We start from the raw sequence: 6,292 nt of genomic DNA on the forward strand, positions 1-6,292 counted from the left end.
TGACTGATTCTATTTCCTTAGGGGTTATTGGACTACTTAAATGGTTTATCTGGTCTTGATTTAACTTAGTTATGTGGCACCTATCCAGAAAATTATCCATTTCTTTTAGATTTTCCAGTTTTGTGGAGTAGAGGTTTTTTGAACTATGACCTGATGATTCTCTGGAATTCCTCTTTGTCTGTTGTTATGTCCCCCTTTTAATTTCTGATTTTGTTAATTTGGATGCGCTCTCTCTGTCTTTTGGTTAGTTTGGATAAGGGCTTGTCTATCTTGTTGATCTTCTCAAAGAACCAACTCTTTGTTTCATTAATCCTTTGTATTGTTCTCTTTATTTCCATTTTATTGATTTCAGTTCTCAATTTGATAATTTCCTAGTGTCTATTCCTCCTGGGAGACTTTGCTTCTTCCTGTTCAAGGGCTTTCAGGTGTGCTGTCAAGTCACTAGAGTGAGATTTCTCCAGCTTCTTTATGTGGGTGTTCAGTGCTATGAATTTCCCTCTTAGCACTGCTTTCATAGTATGCCGTAAGTTTGGGTATGTGGTGTATTCATTTTCATTGATCTCTAGGAAGTCTTTAATTTATTTCTTTATTTCTTCCTTAACCCATTGGTGATTCAGTTGAGCATTATTCAGTTTCCATGAGACTGTAGGATTTCTGTAGTTTTTTCTGTTGTTGAAATCTAACTTTAAACCATGGTGGTCTGATAGAACACAGGAGGTTATTCCAATTGTTTTGTATCTGTTGAGATTTGCTTTGTGGCCAACTATGTGGTCGATTTTAGAGAAGGTTCCATGGGGTTCTGAGAAGAAGGTATATTATTTTTTGTTTGGGTGAAATGTTCTGTAGATATTGATTAAGTCCATTTGAGCCATAACATCAGTTAAGTCCATTATGTCTGTGTTAAGTTTCAATATGGCCGATCTGTCCAGAGGTGAAAGTGGGGTGTTAAAGTCTCCCACTATTAATGTGTGGGGTTTTATATGTGATTTAAGCTTTAGTAATCTTTCTTTTACATATGTGGGTGCCCTTGTGTTTGGGGCATAAATGTTCAGAATTGAGACTTCATCTTGGTGGATCTTTCCTGCGATGAGGATGTAATGTCCTTCATCATTTCTTTTGATTGATTTTAGTTTGAAGTCTATTTTGCTGGATATTAGTATGGCTACACCAGCTTGCTTCTTAAGACCATTTGATTGCAAAGTCTTTTCCCAGCCTTTTATTCTTAGGAGGTGTCTGTCTTTGAATTTGAGGTGTGTTTCTTGTATGCAGCAGAAAGATGGGTCCTGTTTTCGTATCCATTCTGTTAGTTTGTGTCTTTTTATAGGTGAATTAAGTCCATTGATATTAAGGGATATTAATGACTAGTGATTGTTCGTTCCTGTTGTTATTTTTATTTTTTGGTGGTAGTGTGTGTGTACTTCTCTTCTTTGGGATTTACTGCTGTGGTGAACTATTGCCTGTGTTTTCATGGGTTTATCTGCCTTCCTTAGGTTGGAATTTTCCTTCTGGTGCTTTCTGTAGGCCTGGGTTTGTGTATAAGTATTGTTTAAATCTGGTTTTGTCTTGGAAGGTCTTGTTCACTCCATCTATGATGATTGAAAGTTTTGCTGGGTATATTAGTCTAGGCTGGCATCCATGGTCTCTTAGTGTCTGCATTATATCTGTCCAGGTCCTTCTGGCTTTCAAAGTCTCCATTGAGAAATTGGGTGTTATTCTGATGGGTTTGCCTTTTTAAGTCACTTGGTCTTTTTCCTTTGCTGCCCTTAATATTCTTTCTTTATTCTGTGTGTTTAGTTGTTTAATTATTATGTGGCGAGGGTACTTTTTTGGGGGGTCTAGTCTGTTTGGTGTTCTATAGGCTTCTTGTATCTTCATAGGCATTTCCTTCTTTAAGTTGGGAAAGTTTTCTTGTATGATCTTATTAAATATATTCTCTGTGCCTTTGAGTTGGTATTCTTCTCCTTCCTCTATCCCTATTATTCGTATGTTTGGTCTTTACATGGTGGCCCAAATTTCTTAGACATTTTGGGTCATGACTTTGTTGGTTTTAGTGTTTTCTTTGACTGATGAATCTATTTCTTCTATTGTATCTTCAACATCAGAGATCCTCTCCTCCATCTCTTGCATTCTGTTGGTTATACTTGCCTCTGAAGTTCCTGTTTGTTTACTCAGATTTTCTATTTCCAACATTCCTTCTGCTAGTGTCTTCATTTTTTCTATTTCCCTCTTCAGGTCTTGGTTTGTCTCCCTTGCTTTTTCATGATTTTCATTCAAGGATTTATTGTTTTCTTCTGCTTTAATTGTCTTTTCCTCTGGTTTTTTTATAGTGTTCTTCCCATTTTTTGTTTGTCTGTTCCTCTACTTTATTTTTGATTTCTTCTATATAAGGCTCTAGCCTCTTCATGATGTTACTTATAAGGTTGTTTTCTTCTTCTTCTTCTTCTTCTTCTTCTTCTTCTTCTTCTTCTTCTTCTTCTTCTTCTTCTTCCATTCCGTGATGTTCAGGTCTAGCTGTTGGAGAAGGGCTAGGTTCTGGTGATGCTGTATTGCTCTTTATTTTGTTGTATGTACTTCTGCCTTGACGTCTGCCCATCTCCTCTTGTGTTCGTTCTTGGTCTTATCAGTGTCCTTGGTCCAGAGAGAGTTGACAGATTTAGGGAGCCTCTCTCTGGTCCAGATGGAAGCTCTGGGCCAGATGGGAGTGCTGGTCCAGATGAGAGTGCTGGCTGGATAGGAGCTGGGGTGCTGGACTCTGAGTTTCGGGAAGTCCCTAATGTCTCCTTATTTGTCCAGATGGGAGCTCCTCTTGTCCAGATGGGAGTTGCTCTGGTCTCTGGTCCAGATGGGAGTTCCAGGGCAGGATGGAAGCTGGGAGCTGGTCTCTGATTCTCAGGAAGTGGCTGGGGTCTCCAGCAGATGGGTGTGGGGGCAGGGTGTGGAGACTGCAGTGTCTGCCTGCAGTCTTGGAAAAGGGGAGCCTTCCCACAGGGCCCACCAATTGGCAGGAAACTGGGGCCAAGTTGGTCAGGTCCTCCTGGAGTGGCCTATGTCCAGAGGTGTGACCCAGGGGCATTTGCCTCTCTGGCTATAACCCCAGGCACTCACCTCTGCTCCAGATGGGAGTTCCAGGGCAGACAGGAGCTGGGGTTGGTCTCTGAGTCTCAGTAAGTGGCTGGGGTCTCGGGCAAATGGGTTTGGGGGCAGGGTGTGGAGACTGCAGTGTCTGCCTGCAGTCTTGGGAAAAGGAGAGCCTTCCTCCAGGGCCCGCGATTGGCAGGAAACTGGGGCCAAGTTGGTCAGGTCCTCCCAGGGTGGCCTGTGTCCAGTGGTGGGACCCAGGCGCAGTTGCCTCTCTGACTATAACCCAGGTACTCCCAGGGTAATGTTTTAATACACATATACACTGCATAAAGATGACCATAATAATGGCAATTAATGTATCCATCACCTTATATTGTTAATTGTTTTTCCTTCTTGTGGTGAGAAACTAAAGATCCATTGCTCAGGGCTGAAGAGAAAGCTCAGCGGTGAAGAGTTTGTGCAGAAGCTGAGGAAACAATCAGTTGAGTGAAGAGATCCAGAGTTGGAGGGAGGGGTTGGGGATTTAGTTCAGTGGTAGAGCGCTTGCCTAGCAAGAGTAAGGCCCCGGTTTAGATCCTCAGCCTCCCCGCCCCCAAAAAAAAGAAAGAAAGAAAAAAGAAAAAAAGAGTTGGAGGGAATCTTGACCAGCTACATGTCTGATAGAGGATTAATGTCCACAACATGAAGATTTCAAAAAACAGAAAGTCATAGAAACAAATGATCCAATTAAAAAAATTAAAAATGGGCAAGAGTAAACCTCATTGGCTATGATACTGCCACTGTGAAAACCCTGTGAACCGTTCTTTAAGTTGTAAATACAGGCAACCTTTTTGATGACTTAGCCATTTAGCAGCTGTTTGTTTTCTTAGAAAGCCAATAAAGAGAGTATTTGGAATTAAAAAAAAAAAATGGGCAAGGGATCAAAACAGAGAGGTCTCAATAGAAGAAGTAAAAATGGCTAAGAAATAACTCAGAAAGTGTTCATCATTATTAGCAATTAGGGAAATGAAAATTAAAACAACCTTAAGACTTCATCTTATTCCAATAAGAATGGCAATGATCAATAAAAACAATTGACAAGAAATGCTAGTGAGGTCATGGGGGAAGGGGAATCTTCAGTCACTGTTGGAAATGCAAATTGGTGCAGTCATTCTGGAAATCACTATGGAGAATCTTCAATAAACAAAAAGTAAATCTACCCTATTACCTAGCTATACCAGTCCTTGACATATGCTCAAAGGAGTTGGCATCCTACTCCACGTATACTCAGCAGTGTGCATTGCTGTCCTATTCACAATTGCCAAGAAATGGAAACAACATGAATGTCCTTCAACAGAAAAATGGATAATGACAATGTGGTACATATACAAAATGAAATACTATTTAGCCTTAAAAAATGAAGTCATGAAACTCGCAGATAAATGGATGGACCTAGGAAAGATTATATTGAGTGAAGGAACTCAGACCCAGAAAGACAAACAATTTATGTATTTTCCCTTCAGGGCTAGTGAGGTCAGGACATTAGGATAAAACTACTACCTCCACTTTGCTGGATCAGTGTAATTCCTAACCACACTGTAAATCTTACTCACAGATAAGTGTAGCTATCACCTCTCATCAAATAAACTTCTCTTTACAGCAAGTGGCGACTGTCACAGAAAACCAAAACTGGATACAATACAGAGATCAGTGGATTGTAGGAATCCCATCTCCAGTGAATACATCTGAATCACAGCTCCTGCATCTCTGCTCAGAGAACATCTTAAGAGTGGGGGATAGAAAGACTGTAAGATACAGAATACCAGGGTATCTGCTTGAAACAGTCATTGATAGAAATGGCTGCATGAACAAGATCTGAAGAATGGAAGTATCAGTAGACATGTCACTGTGAGAGGGAGAAAATCTCATGTGGTCCTAATCCTAGACAGAGACCAACTGGCAACTAATGGCTGCTAGGATAGGAAGAGTTAGCCTCTCCTAGGGATGTGTCCTCTAACTGGTTGTCCAATACAAAGGGGTCAGCCCTGAAACCATATATACACAGCCATTTTTATTATGAATATATAATAATATACAATTATTATAATAATTGTATTAATATATTTGTGCATATATGCTCTATATACCAGTGGTAATCAGGAAGGCAAAGGCTATCAATTTTGGAGGGAGGAGACATGGAAGGAGTTCAAAGGAGGGGACTTGGGAGAGGCTGGAGGGAGAAAAGGAAGGAGAGAAGTGATGCCATTATATATTTTTTAAAAACTTTTTATTGATTCTTCCTGAATTTCACATCATGCATCCTGATCATACTCATCTTCCTGTCCCCTTGATTCTGCCATCTGACCTTGCAATCTCACCCCTCCAAATAAACCAAAATTTAAAGGCCAAAATCAATCAATCAATCAAACAAGCTATCAATGAGGAAGCTGTAGTGTATCACAGTGAGTCACACAGCATACCCTTTAGTTCACAGGTCATTACTTGTAAGTGTTCATTGCAATGAGTCATTGGTCTGGTTCGAGGCCTCTGGGTCCTGCTATACTATTGACACTGGACCCTCACTGGAACTCCTCTTGGATATCTTTTTGTTGTCTTGAATCATGGAGATCCTGCAACTTTGGATCTGCAGGTCTGGCCCCTTCAATCCTCCAGCAGTCCATAGACGAGGTGGATGTTGGGATGAGCTAACTCACAGCCTGGTACTGGGCCTGGGTGGTAGCTGGATTGGTCATCCCACCAGCTTTCCCTCATTGTCATCACCCATGCCATTATATATAACTGATGATAATGATGATGATGATGATGATGATGATGATGATGATGATGATGAAAGAGTGTGTACTGCTCTTTCAGAGGGCTAGAGTTCAGTTCCTAGCACTGATATCTAGTGCCTCATAACTGTCTGTAAGGGACATCTGACACATCTAGCCTTTGAGGCACATGCATTCACATACACATATGTACACACACACACACACACACACACACACACACACACACACACAATAAATAAATAAATAAATAAATAAATAAATAAATAAATAAATAAATAAAATGAAGTTAAGAAAAAGAGACCAACTCTGTTTACACCCTGCTTTTTGAGTTCTCTATAGATTTTAGTTGTATTTTTTAAGAGTTCTCAGGCATGTAGAGGACTAATCTATGTACTGCTGCATTTCCATAGTACATTTGTATGTTTGGAAACCTTATG

This window comes from Onychomys torridus, chromosome 1 (assembly GCF_903995425.1).
Source record: "Onychomys torridus chromosome 1, mOncTor1.1, whole genome shotgun sequence".
Classification (NCBI taxonomy): Eukaryota; Metazoa; Chordata; class Mammalia; order Rodentia; family Cricetidae; genus Onychomys; species Onychomys torridus.